The sequence below is a fragment of the Corvus brachyrhynchos genome, unplaced genomic scaffold (genome assembly GCF_000691975.1).
Source record: "Corvus brachyrhynchos isolate BGI_N302 unplaced genomic scaffold, ASM69197v1 scaffold279, whole genome shotgun sequence".
Classification (NCBI taxonomy): Eukaryota; Metazoa; Chordata; class Aves; order Passeriformes; family Corvidae; genus Corvus; species Corvus brachyrhynchos.
Genome location: NW_008246060.1, coordinates 5,037,790 through 5,055,822, shown reverse-complemented (window position 1 = coordinate 5,055,822; position 18,033 = coordinate 5,037,790). Strand labels below are relative to the sequence as shown.

Below are 18,033 nucleotides of genomic sequence, written 5' to 3'. Positions count from 1 at the left end.
AGATAAAAATGTTCAGCACCTTTTGGGGTCCGTAGTTATTTATCCCTTCCAATAGTTAGGAAATGTCAGTAGTGCTCTGAAGGAGATGGAAATGTCAGCAGTGCCATTCTTAGCAGGGATTACACATTCCAATAAGTAATAATTTTTGGTATCTCATCATAGAGACAAACTGGTATGTGAGCCCCTGCAAACAACCTGGGGGAGATTTCTACAGTCACCACTACCAAAATTCACACACACATAAAACTTCTCAATTTTTGGCCACTAAATCTAATTAAAGTCAGCCTTTTCCTTTTTCCAAACAGATGGGGAAACACCAAAATGTTAAGTACCTTCATTTTCACCACAGGGTTCTTTCAAAGGCTTTAAACTTTTGGATGGCAGCCAGATTTTCAGTTGGGTTTTTCTTCTTGTGTTCAGTCCTTGCAGCTCTGAAGGCATGAGAAAGGAGTTCCATGCAGCTCCCCTTAGCATGCCCTGCTTGCTTTCTCTGCTACTTGGTTAGCAAACTTTGCTTAAAGTAGGTTAATGTTCCGCTGCACAGCAGGCTCCAAAACCAAAGCTTGATTTTTACTTTCTCTCTTTTTTTTTTTTTTTTTTTTTTTTTTTTTTTTTAAGGCTGTCAGCACTCATTCATCCAAGGACCTATTCCATCTCTCTGTTTACCTACCACAGGACATTTTAAAATCAAAGTCCCAGGCACTGTTTTTAGAATTCAGAGGAGTTGCTTCAATCAACCATTTTGTTTTCCTGCAGTGACAATTGGGATTTATCTAATTGCTAAATAAGGCTTTGCTCGTGCGAATTTGCATGGGGAGTCATCCAAGAAAAACAGGAGGCAGTGGGACTTGCATCAGAAGGCAGGTGTATTTTTGGGTAGTTCTCCTTTAGCATCTCGCCCTCACCATTACACTTGTCTAAACTTTTCAGGCAGTGAAGACTTTGGACTGGGCCCTGGATCAAGTTTCCTGTGATGGAAATGAAGGAAGGCAGGGGTCTGTTTGTGGCAAAGAGAGAGGGGAACACAGAGTGGAGGAGGCTGTTGGTGTGTGTATATAGGATGGCTATATATGTATGTGTGTGTCTGTGTGTGTGTGTATAAGGGTGTGCACACGCCCTTTCCTTCTTGCCTTTGAAGTCAGAGATATTTAACATTCCCTTTCCTTTCCCTGTGTAAACGTGATTCAGTGTAGGCAGATTCCCTGGCAACCTGGTGGAATCATGGAATGGAATCCTGGAATCATAGAATGGCTTGGGTTGGAAGGGACCTTGACCATCATCTAGTCCCAGCCCCCAAATCTGTGTAGGTTTTGTTGCGTGTACTTTCTGTTACTTGTCAAAGCCACCTGTGTCCCCAGCAAGTATTTGTGATGTTTAGTATTCTCTAAGAAGTATGTATAGAAGTTAATAACTGGATTTTGGGAAGACAGGACTGTGTCTCAAACTTATCTTTAAGGGGTGGGCTCATTTGTCAAGCAAGGGAGGAAATAACCAGTGCAAAGTGCTCTCCACAGTGTGTCAGGAGCTAGAAATGGAAAACTATTAATGCAAGTGTGTGGCCTGGAGGAATAAATATATTATATGAGCTCCTAAAGTATGATTTAAACTTTGACTTCTAACTTGGAAGGGGGAGAAGGGAGTTTATATTGCTTATGTTGCTTCCAGGTATTCGTCTGATAATGGTAAGTATTTCTCTTTCTGTGTCATTGTAGTGAAGAATCACGGGAAGCCTCTTCATCTGGGATAAGAAGAGACTTGATACTTCACATTTTAATATCTCTGCACTTATGAAATATGTTACAACTTGGGGTGCTTCTCCTGAGAAGCTCTAGAAAGCAGCAGGATTGGTTTCAAAGCCAGGAGGAGAGTCAAAAGTACCGGAGTTAAAATAGCAATCTGTGTAAGCTGTTTTACAACTTGAGAGTTATGCAAAGCTGTAACTTACCTTGGTCTTGTGCCCCGGACTGCCTGTCTGTAAAGCACTGCCACGGTGCCTTGACACATTTTATGCTTGAGAGTTATGCAAAGCTGTAACTTACCTTGGCCTTGTGCCCTGGACTGCCTGTCTGTAAAGCACTGCCACCGTGCCTTGACACATTTTATAGGACACTTCAGCTTGGAGGGGAATGAACCAGTTGTTAAAGTGCTTCTGCAAGTCCTGTGGACAAGCAGACGGGTGGGCCTGTCCTGTGTGTGCGTAGTGAGAAGTCCTGCGGGCTGTTGTGCTCCTGGGGTTTGTAGCGTGAGTGAGGGGCTCTCTCTGCTCCCAGGTATGGTGATGTGTGGGGTACAGTAACCACATGTTCCCTCTGCCTGTGGTGCAGCTGCCCAGGTCACTGCATGACATCACAGATCTTTCTGGAATTGCTGCGCTGTCTGGTACATTTTCTCATCATAAGTAGCAATAGTTGTATCCTAACAACAGCACCTTCAGCTTAGAAGGGGTGCTCATGTAAGATGAGATAATCAGTTTCAGAAGACAAAAATGGGATCTAAATCCTAATTCCTGTGAATAACAATGAGTAGCTGATGCTCCACGTGCTGTGCAGTTTGCAGTGTCTTAATTTTGAGCCTAAATCAGGACTCATTCACACATCTATAGTTTTATGCATACAAAAACCTCCCAGGAGAATCCCACGGGTTCAGAACCCTGAACATGTGCAGGAGACAGGCAACAAACCATACCGAGTGTGATCATGTGCAGGCACTTCCCAGAAACTCCCTGAAGACACCTTGTCCTGCCCACTGTCCTCAGTGGCCTGCAGGTGGGAACCTTCCACAGCACTTCTGCTCTTTTATGTCTGATCCCAGATGGATCCCACATTACACGAGGAGGAGGGAAAACGGAAAGCTAATGAGCAGAGGATCTCAAAAGCAAACTGCTTTTTATCTATAAAGGGCTTGATCTGCATTGCACCGACACGTTTCTTGCAATGCAAAGGAGGAACTGATGTGTGAATTAGAGCAATTTATGCACATTTAAAGAACTCCATGATTCTGTAATTAGATGGGCATCTCTACAGAAAGCACATGTCAGCAGCCTAAATGGTAAAGATGAGAAAACTGTTGTATTTTATGTTGTTCTCTCTGTGTCTCTTTTAGGTCCAGTGCACTATCCAGCTAAATGTTACTTTTGATTTTGTCCCTGTACAAGGTCCTTAATGCAACATCATCCTATCAAGATGGCCTTTTTATTATTATTTTGAGGTGTTTGTGTGCATTGGGATAATGCCACTCTATATATAGAATGCTTTTTGCTTTGATTTTAAAATAATTTTATGCTTTTAATGAAATAGTTTTAAAATAGTTTCTTGCTTTCAAAAGAGCAAAATACAGCTGCTCCTAGAATCTGATTAATGCTTGTTATTTCATGATAACTGTAATTAAATTCGGCTAATTACTGCAATATTTATGGAAAACAAGGAACAAAAGCTGTAGTTCAACATTTATGCTGCAGAGTATAGGGTTACAGGCATGATCTAAGAAAAGCTGCAGGGCAGGGTGGTGGCTCTGGGGAGACCTCAGAGAGCCCAGACCTTCCCTTTGTATCCTGCTGGGCGATGTGGAGCCAGTACATGCACCCCCTCCCTCATAACATCTTCTTCTTGCTTCCATTTGTCTTCTCTGCTATGAAGGATGTGTCAGCAGAGCAAATCAGTCTCAGAGCTGTGTCACAGAAAGGATTGCTCTGAACTGTGCCTCAGCCTTCAGCTCTGTGGAGATGTCCCTCTGAGTGGACAGCACCAGGGGGATTTACAGCCACCTTCGTCTGCCTTTGGCTTAAGATTTAAGGGAAGAACAGAGAAACATAAATTCCCTGGAAACTCCTCTCTAGTGACAGCTTCTGAAACACCGAGCTCTGACAGATGGATATGATGGCAGTTCATGGATATGTTAGTGGTTACAGCAGGGCCATTGCTCTCAGTCCTGAAGTAATGACAAAAACATCTCCAAAACTGGTTGTGGTTTTTCTGTTGGTTGGTTGTTTCTTTTTTCTTATGTAGCTGTGCCTGTCCAAACTGGTCATAGGAATTGGTGCAACCAGCTTTCTAAATCATTGCCTAAACCCACCTGTTTTATTCCTGATGGACAACTGCTCTGCTAAAACCAAGTTTTTACTTTGCATACCCCCCAAACGGTGGCATGGTCAGCACTATGGCAGGCAAGTACTCCACAGCTAGCGTGGCTGGAGGAGCACAGCCCAGGGGAGGCTGACTGCAGGCCGATGGACAAAAGTGTTTGGACATCACAACTGACCCACCCTGGTTCTGCTGACAATGTTTGTTGGACTGAGCACCAAGTACAGGTAGCAAAACTGCCTATCTTGAGCACCAAGTCTGTTGCTCAGGGAACAAATATTGCAATAGACTGTTAGGGCAGGAAAACAGAGTGCTCATTTTGCAATTGGGATAAATTTAAACAGTGCCCTCTTCCCTACCGTAAGCAGCTGTGCTTAAACACTGCTGATACATTTCCCAAGCTCAGAGCTCCAGGGTGTGATTTGTGAGCAAGTCTGTGACCTAGTCTCACCCAAAATACAAGTTTTGTCTGTTCCATGAGTGGTGGATGCACGCTTGGGTTTGAAGTGGGGAAGCACATACAGCTTGTGGCACAAGCCAGAGAGCTGCCTATCCTAAAATCAAGGGTGTGCTCATAAGCACACAGAGGAACAGCACATCCTGCTGGTTACACACCAGGGGAATATCTTGTCCTGCAGCAGCAGAGATGCCAGGGAGCGGGGTGCTTGTGTTTCAATAAGAGGGGATGGAGGACACCTGGTGTGAAGAGGCTGCTGAAGTCGCCTGGGTTGTTGCCATCTGCCAGCCACCAGTTCTTTCTCAGTGGTTTGGTGGAGATCATTCAGTGGTTCAAATGCAACTTCAGCCTTGGGACATCTTGGGTAACTTTCAGTCTTGCAGTAGATCTGTGGCACCAGCTGCCCTGGTTGGTGTAGCAGTTGGTGTAGTGTGGGGATTAAATATTAAGAACATTTCACTAGGCTATTTCCTCATTGACAGAAACATCCTTTCTAGAGGAGAAAAAAATAACCCTACCACCAAATATTTTTGATAAATGTGACAGGATTAGAATAGAATATTTCAATTTTTAGTTTCAGTATGAGATGCTTTTTTTCAGTGCCCTACTTTCTCAGCCTTTTTTTTCTAATGTTATTTTGTGTGGCTAAGAGAGAAGAGCTTTCTTGTCTTCCTCAAGTTATTTAGAGCTTTTCATTGACTAATGCTTTTTGTCACAAGTGACAGTGAAGGACCTGTTTGGTAATAGAGATCAATGGAGATGAAGGTGACATTTCAGAGCAGAGTTTTAAAACTAATGCATTGCTATTTATCTGACCAGGGCACCTAGGCACACTGGCTCGCAGTCTAAGAGCACCACAACACTCACTGCAACTTGTGCCCCTGCCCTCCTCCTAAAAATGCACATTTCCTGTTTCTGTCACTCTTCTCCAACCCAGTGCTTTTCAAATTTTTTGCTTATTTTAGAAAACTCTTTGTCAGTCTCTGGCTCTATGAAATTTTTATCAACAGACTTCTCACTCTCTTGGTACCTGTTGGCTGAAGTGGTGCTTTGTCAGCAAGTGATGGGTGACCTGTTTCCCCGGGTTACTGCACCCTGTGGTTTCGGCAGGGACAGAGCCTTTAGTGCTGGGGAGGTCCAAGGCCATGAAGGGTGTTACTTCCTTCTTATTCCCTGATGAGAAAAGTGTGGTGCTGGCATTGAGCAAGCTAAGGAAGTGTGATTTCATGCTTCAGCTCTCTCTCCAATTCCAAATGCACAAAAGGTACTTGTGAGAAGTGCTAAAGTGATAGACAGTGAGGAACTGAAAGCCCCTTTTTGATTGGAGAAGAGGCACAGTAGGAGCTAATGGTCATCCTATATTATGTACTGGAGCGATCAGCTTTGTGTGTACAGTTCAATTCCCAAACACATTTAGGATTTAATCTACACCTTCTTTGCTAAGAAATCCAGGAAGGGTGGCAGCTTTCAACCCTGCAGTGGTCTGAGACCACCATACACACAAACAAGTTTCAAAGCAGCAGTCAGTTTAAAGCCCTTCCAGTGCTGACTGGCTTTGAGTAAATATTTACTACTTTGATTCCAATTTCTGCTCTCTCCTTACTTGTAAGCTTTGCCATCTGTACCCAGCAGCACTGCCTTTCATGGCCTGTTTGCTTGACATCCTCCCCACTTAAGTCTAGAATAAGAAGGTCAATTTAGATAAAGCCTAATGCAATTATGTCTCAAGCACAATCTCAGTAACTTCTGTACATAAATGAAATGAAAACACGTTAATAACCTTGCATACATCCTGCCCGGCTGTCTCGCCCAGTGTCATGGCAATGCATTTAGTACAGACCAAGCAAGAAGAAGACAGATTGCTTTCCCAGAATTCGCTCAGCTAATGGAGAAAAATCCACCCTGATCTAAGCTGGCTCCAGCAGTTTCTCAGAAATATTAATGTCTCAAGCTCTTATGGCTTTAATAAAGTAAAATATAATGTATTACAATGGAAAACAAATTCCCTATTTCTTTTCTTCTGGCACTTGGTGCAGCTGATAGCTACAGTATTTGTTTCAAGCAGAGCATGCTGAGCTAATTATATTTCTTCTAAACACTGTTGATTTCTTGATTGCTAATGTGGTATTTGAGAGTCAGTGATTCTTAAATGTCAGCTTAAGAATCCATCTTTACCAGTCTGAACCCCTAAATGCAGATCTTGTTTTACCAATATTCCCAGTAAAGAATTACTCTACTGCTTGTCTGGCAAGTGAGACAAATAAAAATTTCCAAAGGCTGTATGTTTTTTTCTGCACCACATTTAATTGGTGGGAGCATGGAGACACAGAAACATTTTCATTAATGCTTCATTATTAATCAGTAAAAGATGGATGCAACACTTGAGGGAAGCACTGAATGGTGAATTCCCTAATCAATTTACCGTAGCTTCCTTTGCCCTATTAGTGTGAATGTTGCACACTGTGAATGTGCTCCTCCCTTAATGCGCTCTTTATGAAAAGGGAAAAAATCCCTGTAACTGAATAAATCTAAACTGGTTGGTAAACAAACACAAATGATATTATTTTTCTTGATTTTTCTAGGGTTCTGGTGGGCATGGCATTCAAACAGTTTTGGGATGATGAGTCACATATATATTGCCTCTGTATTTTTGGTAAGTTTCTTTTTCTCTTTATTTTGCTTGTATAACATTTTATATGTTATTTCTTTTTACATCTTGCAGTATTGCAATGTAACAGTAACTAAGCCTGGGTTTTGATTGGGGTACAGATATATTCAGATGTCCTGCAGTGCGGGTCTCCCAACATGAATCCTCCTGGGAGGAGAGCCTTCCTCACTGTTCTTCAGTGGCTCTCATTCCAAAACTTGCACCAGGCAGGCAGCTGAGCAGAGTGCAATGTCTCCAGCAGAGTAGCTGGGACTCTGAGGTGCAAAGCCATATTTGTGTGGGAAAAGGGAAGGGAGTGGAAACCAGTCCCTGATTGCTGGCATGAAAGTACTTAAAAATAAGTTTTGAAATCTAGCTATGCAAATTCTTATCCAGTCCTTGCTAAAAATCTACCTGTCTGGGAGTCTGTAAGGACTGGCCATGGGAACAGTATGTGAGTTCAGTTGCTCTTGTGAGCAGAACTCCTGACTTTTGGAACTTTTCAGAAAATACTGAAAAGTATTTTCATAAATTACGTGATTACATAAAGAAATCTTTTCCATTTCCACCACTACCAGCAGTAATGCAGAGACTCCTTTTTACTGCCTTTATTGAATCGAGACCTCTAGGCAATGGCAGAATGATAGGATGTGATGGATGGAGCTGTCATCAGACAGTAAACCATGGGGGTGTTACTCCTTGGGGTCTTGATGTGTGCCAAATCCTGCTGCTCCGCCCTCAGTTACCCAGCACCAGGGTAGATCTGCAGTCTGGGATCAGCCACAGTCTACTGGGGCCAGGCAGGCTGAGCTCTGCCTTGTCAGGAGGTCATGGCCTGAGTTAGGCTTCTCAGTGACCAAAGCAGCTCTCTAGCATCTGGTACCCATTACTGGATGCTGAAGACAGATGAATCTACTCTTCAGTCTCAGTTTATCTCCATCCAGTTTCCTGAAACCTTTAAGTTGTCACCTGGTTGAACCAAACCTCTCAAATGCTGCTGTCCTCCTGATGTGCTTGGTGCTGCACCTCCTCCTGCTGAGTATCTCTGCTTGGGTGCTGTCCAACTTGCTTTATTTTTTCTCAGCTGATGCATGTAAGCTAATTGGTTTCCTTGTTCATTCCGAGACATGGGGGAAGTATCCCATCATTTTATTGCTCAGTCAAGTAACATTCAGGCACCACAAGCCAACATCTGCAGACCTGCAACCCCTTTTAGGGCCTTGGATGAAAATACTGGGGAGCAGAGAAACTGAGGAATGCAGTTAAATTGAAGATGTGGCACGGTATAATCTCATCCAGCATGGAATAACACAGACTGAAAAAAAGAAAGCAGCATATCCTTTTGCTTAGATTTCTCTCTGGTAAGATTTACTTTCTCAGCAATGCAAATCAAATCAGATACATCCATGAGACTGTTTAGTGTTTCCACCTCAAACTGGAAGGGCAGCAGGTAAGAACTGGAATATTTATTTTCTGTTTAACTCTCAGGAGCACGTCACAAACCCGGGACCTATCATGATTGAAAGACCAAGTCATTAGATAATGACAAGGAAACCCCTTTTAATAAAACATCTGTGATAAAATGTGCATGCTAACCAGAATTCTAATAGACCATGAGTCTAACTCCCTAAGCTGTAATTTGATCATGGGGTAACCTCAAGCATTTTCAGCATTTTTTCAAAAATATTTTAAACAGACTCCATTATAGGGTAAGAGCTTTTGGAGAGAGATGATGTTTTGCTTTGGCATCAAAGGAAATGTTTGATAAAACACTCACTATGGTGTAAAACATAAGCACAGTTTCAAGCTACAATGTCTGAGTTCTTTTTTGTTTCGGCCTTCCCCTCCCTCTCCCTCTTCCCCTTTGTGCCAGGTCATCAGCTCTTTCCTTTCACTCCAGTTCCTCTACTACATTTTATTCTTTTCCACTGGCTAAAGAGGGAGCAAGGCTTTGTGTTGTTATTTTGATGCTTCACCGGACGTTACCCTTCCAGGTTTCTTAGTCAGCAAAGTCCCAGACTGTCAACTGTGGGTATCCTCCCATTCCTGTTATCCCAAGAAGCCCTGGTCTCTGGGACTATGCTGATGTTAGCAAATGAGGAGAAGATCTGAAGATGATAGGAGTTGGCATGCAGCTGGTGGTTGAAATCCACCCTGTGCACATTTTAGGAGATATTGCTTTGGGCAGCTTCTAGCCTGGTCCTGTAGGGAGCAAGCAGAGCACACCTTTCAGTTTAACTCTATCTGAAAGGGGCCTGGTTTGCCTGTCCTGCTCACTGCTGGAAACCAAAACACAGGGGTGTGGAGTAGCACAAGGGCAGTATGAACTAGAATGTTAACACAGGTTTCCTTTTCCTGCTTTTGCATTTCACTCTCTGTACATTCCATTATCCCTTGGTCTGGTCAAGGAGCAGTTTTTTGTCTCCCAGGACCCATTTGAACTTAATGAGTGTCTTCCTTCCAGAAATGAACTTCCCTGGCTTACCCTTCCTTCTTCTCGCTGCTCAAATTCCAGCAGGAAGAGAAGAAGAAAAGATGCTCTTCCAGCTTGGCACTAGCCAGGAAAGTCCCATAGACCCAGCTCTGGAGCACTTGCCAGCATATATAGGCAATATCTTCACAGGCAGAAGTCCAGACACAGGACCTTATTGCTATTCCTTTTTCAAAATCATGAAGTGTATCAAATCTCTTGATAAAGTAGCTCTTAAAACCAGCTGCAAGGAACAAATTCCTTTCTTTAAATCTTAAATTTAACCTGATTTTAAAATATTTTTCTTCAATTTAGCCTAAATAAGGGAAGTTCATCCTTGTGTCTAGGAGTTCAGCCATAGAATGAGCTCTGGATGTACAATCTTGGGATAGGAAATAGCAAATGTCCCCACAATTAAGTATCAGTACTCTTTTCCTTGAGCTATTGCACCCTGGGAATCCTCCAAGTGTCATAGCTCTAGAGTTGAACATATTTTTGTTAACATTTATGCAGCAATATAAATACATGGGTTTGTTTGGGGGTTTCTTTTCTGCAGCAAGTCAACACATACAACTTTTCTCTGTTGTAAATCTACCAAAAGTCCTCAGGAGACCTGGACTCACGAGGCTCTGAATCAGAGGTGCTTACAGTAAAAGCTTCTTCATGAACATAACTTGAGTGGCCTGCTCTAGTGATGTCTGTGAAATTGCTTGTACAAAGGGGAAGATTGGAGTGGTTTCACACCTTGACAGTCATTGCAGGCCTCTGTATGAAGCACCTTTTCTATTTGCTTCCTTTTCTTGCAGGCCTTCCTGTGAGGGTATTCTTCTAGCATGGATCCAAACAGATCTTTTACATGTACAAAATCTCAGGTACCCATTTTAGATGTAAACAGCAAGATATGAAGAGTGTCACAGCTACATGAAAATACAGAAAAAGGAATAAAACATTAACAATAAAACAACAAGAAGAGTCAAGGATCTTTGGGAATTGCATCTTATGTGAAAGTTACAGTGTCATGATCCTTTGTGGGTGATAGTCATACTCAGTTATTTTGCTTTTTGGAACAGCTGTTGACATCTTTTGATGTATGCCATGTAACAATTCTCTTTATATTTCTTTGACTTTTGTTTCCTGGCCACATACTGTACATGTGTACTGTACTGTGAAACAAAGCTCTCAATCCCTGAAAAGAAATTTCCTTTTCTTTCAGTTCTGCTTGTGGAATGGAAGATTTATATGCATTGAACGTTGTCTGAACAGCCATTGAGTAAAATTCACCAAGTGGCACCACAGTGTAAAACCTGTAAGTATTCTCTTCAGTTGGCTTGCCCATATCCAAAGAAAATGAAGGGACAAATAAAAAGCAAAAACTTTAGCTGGAACCTCCATCTAAATAATGATTTTGTCAAAAAAAAGAATTTCCTGAATCATCGCTTTCAAACAGAGGTGCAGCCATGAGACAGGGGCAAAACCTTTGGGATAAACAGTCTCTAACTCTCTGTGTAACCCAGAAACCAATTAGAAATATTACAATAATCAAAGCCTTAAGAAACTCCAAAACCATTTGTTGCTCTATATACTTTTTCATTATAAATGCTGTCCCTTAGCAATTCTCTAGGACAAAACCTGTGCCTTTGTAGTTTAGTGAAAAACTATTAGGAATACGTGAAATGAGTATGGAAAGTTACAGGTGTCCAAGCTGCCCATTCCCTTGGTATCCCTGTGGGGCCCAGGCTCTCTGCCTCTCGACTGATGTTTTCCTCTGCACAATCATATATAAAATCAGGCAGAACTTGGGTCTAAAGTACCTTTATTAGTGTTAAATTGGATTATTTAAACTGTTATCCAAACATACTTAATTTGGCATTTGTGTTTTCCTAAGAGCATGGGTTTGGTTTAATTTGTCTCATTTCCTCCTGTTCCCAGCTGTCTCTAATTTTACTATCAATTTCTATACTTTTATGGTGACTCAGATAAATATTGCTAAATTACTGAGATTTCATAAAAGCCAAACAGGTAATACCATTAACCTCAGCCAGTCAAAAATAATCCTATTAAATTTCCAGTCAAATTGCCTTGTAATGAATGTGCAGTGAAACTCCCAAAAATTAACCATTTCACTGCAGATTAGTAAACCACCAAAAAACTGAGTATTCTTCTTCATCCATTGCTGTAACAGCCTGTCACCACAGAGGTGCCAGCAGCCAGTGGATGGTGATACAGGGATCTTCTGGTCTGAGGGCCACACTGGTGATTTCTAACACTAGAACCTGTGTAAATACACAGTCATATTTGCACTGCTTGTCTCTGGCCACAGGAATGGCTTTTCCAAAAGCCTTGAAGGCCAATGAAATATTATTTTTTTTGGCTCTTTTATTAGCCTCAATGCACAAATGTTTTCCTACATTTTGCATCTTTCCCGTTCCGAAAAAATCCAAGATTTTGATCAAGATATACCTGCTCTCCTCAAGACTCTATAAAATTATTGGATTAGGAAATTGAATCAGCACAAAGAATTTCCATGTGGAGATTTCTATTAGTAGCTTTGCATTTTTATTAAAGCAGGATAACTCTTAAAGACTCAGAGGTATTGATGAGCTGAAGGGCTGAAGGAGAAGCTGGTTGGCAATTTCTGCTCTGCAGGGGTTTTCTAGGGGCTGAGCTCTGGCTGATTAATCCTGGATCATGGGAGCTGCATTGCATGATGGCTGATCCAACTGGCGCCTGTCAGAGCCTCTGAATGATACAATCCCCTACAATCTGGCAAGTTTTGTTTCTTTAGGTCTCTCTTAGGGCTTAGCATCTCTTAGCATAATTGGGAAGAAACACAGCTGATGTTCATAACGTGCAGTTGTCCCCCCAAAGCCCCCAAGGCCCTGGATGATAGCTCAATGCATCAAATGACCTTCATCTTGGATGAAAAATGTGAAATAATTAGCCTGAAGAACAGCATGTCTGAGAAAATGTTCCAAATGCTCCAAATTCCCAAACCTGGCAACTACTGCCTCCTTTTACCAGGAGACCACTCCTGGGTAGGGCACAATTCATGGCTGTGAAAAGCTTTTGGATCTGGGTCTGGGCCTCAGTGAGGGCTTTGCACATCCTTCCCCCCTTCCCAGTGAACTCTCCACTCCTCCTGACCCCAGGGCACTCTCCTGAAGGAGCAGCTGATAAGGAGCAGGTGACAGGCTCAGATTCCAGGCAGCTGTTCCTGCTCTCTTCAGCCTTTTTTCACCCTGTTCCTAGCGAGGAGCAGCTCAGCCCTGAGCTTTAGCAGCACGGTCTGCATCTCCAGCACCTCTGAAAAAAACCAGGAGAGGGGAAAATACCTGGAAAAATAAATACATTAGGAAAGGAAGTTAAGAGAACTGCCAACAAGAAAATAAATGTACGAGGAAGGAGATGGAGAAAGAGGACTGAAAGCATGAGAGAGGATAAAAACAGATATAAAGAGTAAAAAAAAAAATTAAAGGAGGAAAAACCTCAAACCGACCAAGAAAAAAAAAAAAAAAACCCACAAAAAACCCAAACCAACTAACCAACCAACCAAACACCCCAAAAAACAAAAAAAACCCAAAAAACCTAACCAAACAAACAAAAAACCAAACCAAACCAAAAAAACCCCCAACAAATAAATGGAAACATGCTGAGGAGGGGTATGAGCTACCCAGGAATTTTTTATTACACTACTAAGGGAATTCAGCAGAGAAAAAAGCATGGGAAATACTGATTCAGGACTCTCTCTTCCCCTAAACTGTTTATGACATGGATAATCAATGCCCAGATTGTTTCTTACAATCTTTTCTAGCAAACACATTTTTATTTTGCTTGAATTATACCTCCATTTAACATATCTTCTATTATTATTCTTGTGGTAAGTGCTGTTAGTTGAAGACACTGCTGTGCTTTCCTTGAGTGTGATTTTTGTCTCTCTCTGATTCCTATTCAATATGCCAAACTGCAACTGCTATTACTAGTGGAGAAATGTGGATTTGGTTAACTGCTGGAAGTAAAGCAGCAAAATCTGCCTGACGGTTGTGCCTGCAGAACGAACACACAAGGCCTCTAAAACATCTCTCTGGGATGGGAGCAACAAGGAAGAGAGCATAGTTCCAATCTATTTAAGTAGACAAGGATAGTACTTTCAAGGTACAGTGCTATCCATTTAAAGTATCCCCACCAGCCTATTAAATAAATCCTTTCTTTTAGTACACAGGGCAAAATGTACAAAACTCTCTTTTCGCAACCTACAAATCATGTGCAATATCTCTGCATTCTACAGCTTCCACCATGCCCACAATGTTATTGGAGCCCAGCCCCTGTGTAGTCATTAACCAGCATCCCCCTTATCTTTCACCGTGGCTGGAAAAAAACCCACTCAATTAAATTCAGAATTTATTTTACCTGTAGAGAAATGAGCAGCTCCAAAAAATGTCGTGGTTTCCAGAAATCTGCATGTACTTAAAGTATGCAGTTCTTTGGTTTCTTGAGGGCTACATAAACACAACTGAACTGATGAACCTCTGCAACCGAGAAATACTTTTGTTCATAACATGCAAAGGTGATGGAGAGGAGACACCAACAACTTGGCAAAGTGCTGAACAGTCAGCTGGCAAAAATCCCCACCTTTTCACTGCCTTCTGATTTTCATAAAAGTTCAGAATCCTATCTTTGGGTTTACTTCAAGAATGACAGAAGCATTCTGGTTTAATTATTTTTTTCTTTTTTCAGTTTTTAGCCTTAACAAACTTATTGGCCAGCGCATTCCTCATTGCATACAGAGAATTTGTGTACTTACTCCTCCCAGATTTATGAGTATTTTGAAACTCACATATTTAAACAAGAAAATAAAACCTGTCTGTTATGTGTCTAATGCCACAGGAACTGTCAGGGCCTTAATTCAACCTTAGTTCTGATACAACTCTGAAAAAGCGCCAGGGCCTGGTTTCTTGTAGGAGCTCTCTGCAGCTGAGAGCTGGCTTGGGGAAGTGCTCAGAACCAGAAAAGGACAGCGTGACACTGTCTTCCCTGGAGCTGGACTGAGCTCAGGTATTGCCTGCTTTATGTGCTGCTGGTTTTGCTTTCACTACAGCTTCCAGGGTCCCTGCCTGACTTGAGGCTTGCCCTTGCTCCAAGCCCCAAGCAAACCTCCAGGCACATGTGCCTAATCTAAAGAGACAAGCTTGGGAAGAATTGCTACTACACACTTGAAAATACAAGGCAGGGGAAAGTAAATCTGCTGTTTAAGGTACTATTTGACTCCTAGTTCTACCTGAGGTGATATATGAAGTCTAGGGCAGAGGAGAGAGATGAACCTTAACCTTCCATTCAAGTGCATTTAACCATAAAACTGTCATTTGCCATGGCATGTATGATGAATGCACAAATACAACTGCTTTCCACATTGTTCCTCATGGAGGATTTTACAGCCATGACACTGCACAGGAATCAACTGGCTTGATTTAGTTCCCTACATCTGCTGTACAGCCTCCTCAGCATTGTGAGGAGCCAGCCCTGAAGGCTGACATGCCTCTTCTGAGACATCATAAAAATGCACGTTTGTGTTTGGAAAGCTTTGTGGTGGGAGGATGTCAGGGCCACTGAGATACAGATCTTTAAACAGCTTTCTGAAAGCTGCTTCTGCAAAGTCTTTCTTTGCAGTATTCGAAAGCTCTCTTAAAAAGGGAGCATCAACACTGGCTGAAGTGAAGAAATTAAATTAAAGCATGTGCAATAGTAAAAAAGGAAAACCCCAAAACAAAACAGATGCCCTAGAAGGGAGCTGTGCCTCTAAGCTTTGTGAGTTTTAGACAGACTGGATATAAAGCATACTAAAGGTCTCAAAATACTTGGTGCCCTAAGGGATTAGTAGACTTTTGTCAGTAACTGTGTCACATAATTCCTGTAACACCTACAACCTTCCTGCCTTTATCCCAGGGCTGATGTGAACTTCTGAACTTCCTGGAGACAATTAAACATTTTTCTCTCTCTTCACTGGGCCAGTAGCTGAGTTCCTGATGCCTATCCTTGCCTGTCTTCCATATCTACTGTTTAGATGGAGGGGTGCTCCAGAGTGGGTTCTTTCAAGGAATCTGCCCATGCCATGCAGCTGAATGCTTGCAGCATCCCTCCTGGCTGCTGACTGCACTTGAGAAAGGAGGGAGATATGTCACCATCCTGTGCCTGGGCCAGCCTGGCCTTGGGCAGGGCCATCACTGAGGGGAAGAGACCTGGTGGCTGAGGAGCATGGCCAGGAGGAAGCAGGTCTTGATTTAACTGCTCTGGAAGGGTTTGCTTTTTTTTATTTTCTGGAGCATAGATAGGAATGAGGAGCACTGTATTAAAATGTTAGAACTTTCCAAGAAACCATAATTAAAGGAGCAAACATCAGTCTACTCTTCCCTTTAGACTGGTACCACATGGTCATTTTGGATTTTATTCTGCTGGTCTATTTTCTCTAGAGCCCTACCTTCTTTTACATCCAGCAGTATTTTCTTTCAGATGCTGTAGTTTAACACCTTCCCACTTCACATTATGTGGTATTCAAAGCTTTTTACATTATCTTATTGTAACTTCAAAAAAGGCAAGTTATTCTGCATGTCAAAGGAAATAGCTTCCATCTACTGCTGGGGCTGAAGGCAAAGGTTTGTAATCTGTCCTCCACTTTATTAAAAAACATAAGGCATCAACCTTCATGTAGCTCAAATACATTTCCTTATGTGGTGACAAACCATGTCTGATACCGTAGAATGAACTTGATATGAATTTCTATTCAGTGCTCTCAGCCTGCTGAATACTACTTAATTCTCCAGTGCTGTGTGATTGAACACACAGATCATGGAAACAGAATGCTTGCTCAGCCTTGCACTGCTTTGCTTTGCTCTCTTGGGGTGTTTTGTCGTGATATTTTTTCCTTCCCATGCCTGAGGATTGAACATTACCTTCCATGACCAAGAAGAATTTAACTCTCAGACCTGCCTTTGGTCCCAGGATTGCACAGCAATTTGTCTTGGCAATAGCTCAGCAAATGTCTCAGCAGCCACCCCAAGCTCTCTTTACATACATAAGTAGAGATGTAGAAAAACTAGAAGCCTTAATGCATCTGAGATTTCTGGTTTGGACTGTCCCCAGGGGCCTTCTGTGGTGGTGGCATGAGGGCTCTTGTGTCACTGCTTAGTCCAGGGTCTCAGTGACACCCATGACTTGGTGACATCCATGTTCCATCTCTTGGCTCTCAGGGATACATGACTTGCTAGTCTTGATATCATTAGGTTTTTGACACGAAGTACTTAGGGCCAGAGACCTGGGACACGTGCCTCGGGATTTAGAGCAGATATTAAAAAATGAAGGAAACCAAATGATTTTATGTGATTGGGACAGAAGCTGGAGAAGAGTTGGGGACAAGGCTCTTACTTCTCAAGTGAATCCAAGCTATAAGCTTTTCTATAGCAAATCTCCAACTGTGTACATTTATTTCTGAGCTACCTGCCTGGTAGGTTTGGTTTTAGCAGTTACAGCTGGCCTAGAGGAATGTGAGGCATGGACAATTTACAGGGTATCAGTGCCCATGTCTCTTTCAGGTGCTGGGATTGGAGAATTGTTTTATGTTAGAGAGGATAGAATTTCTGCATTCTCTGCCATGCCTTGTGCAGATTAAAGGGAAGATAACCTGTCCAATCATTATTCTACGCTCAAAAGCATAACTGGAATAATCCATGACTGTAGGTTCCGTAAGTCTCAAGGAGATCTGCAGAGGAAACAAATGACCCACATTAAAAATGGATACTACTTCACAAAATTGGTACCTGGGAGCCATGTGGCTAAACTAGCAGTAAAAATGACCCATTCTTTTCAACATGAATTTGGTTCTCTGTGGAAGTATAGAAAAGAGATTTTTATGCTGTTTTACCACCTGCTCCTCATCCCTGGGATCTCTGCATTCAGTTTTGATTTATGAGGGAAAGTGGGGGGAATGAGATGAATTTTAACTGGCATATATCAAGATCATAGTGATTTGGGGTTTTTTTTCTCCCAGGGTATATATTTTTTAAAATCTATTTTTGTAAAATAGCAAAATTTTTACTTCTTGTAAAGCCGGAGAATTTTTGTTTACTCCTCTTCCAATGTTTTGTAACTGTGCCTCTGTCAAGCATCACTTTTGCTAAAGAATAAAAGCAAGTTATTTGATATATGGTGGGACTTGTCAGCAGATAATTTGATCATAGGTCAGCTCAAGTGTTACAGTAATTTCTTTCTTATTTATGTTAATAACTTGTACGAATGTGTACAACTGTGCCCATGGGTGTATTTAATACTCTCAAAAAATGTTAATTTAACTGCTCTGGCATCAGACATGCTGGGCAACAGTGGAGTAATT

General features: G+C 42.0%; 1 long non-coding RNA gene across 1 annotated transcript in view; it reads left to right on the top strand.

The window, feature by feature from the left end:
- The first annotated feature begins 6,871 nt into the window (after window positions 1-6,871).
- The window catches only part of LOC108449641, a 20,504-nt gene continuing 9,342 nt past the window's right edge, over window positions 6,872-18,033 (top strand). The window contains exons 1-2 of the long non-coding RNA XR_001865893.1: window positions 6,872-7,189; window positions 10,867-10,959. This is a non-coding gene — a long non-coding RNA (uncharacterized LOC108449641). The remainder of the gene's footprint in view (window positions 7,190-10,866; window positions 10,960-18,033) is intronic.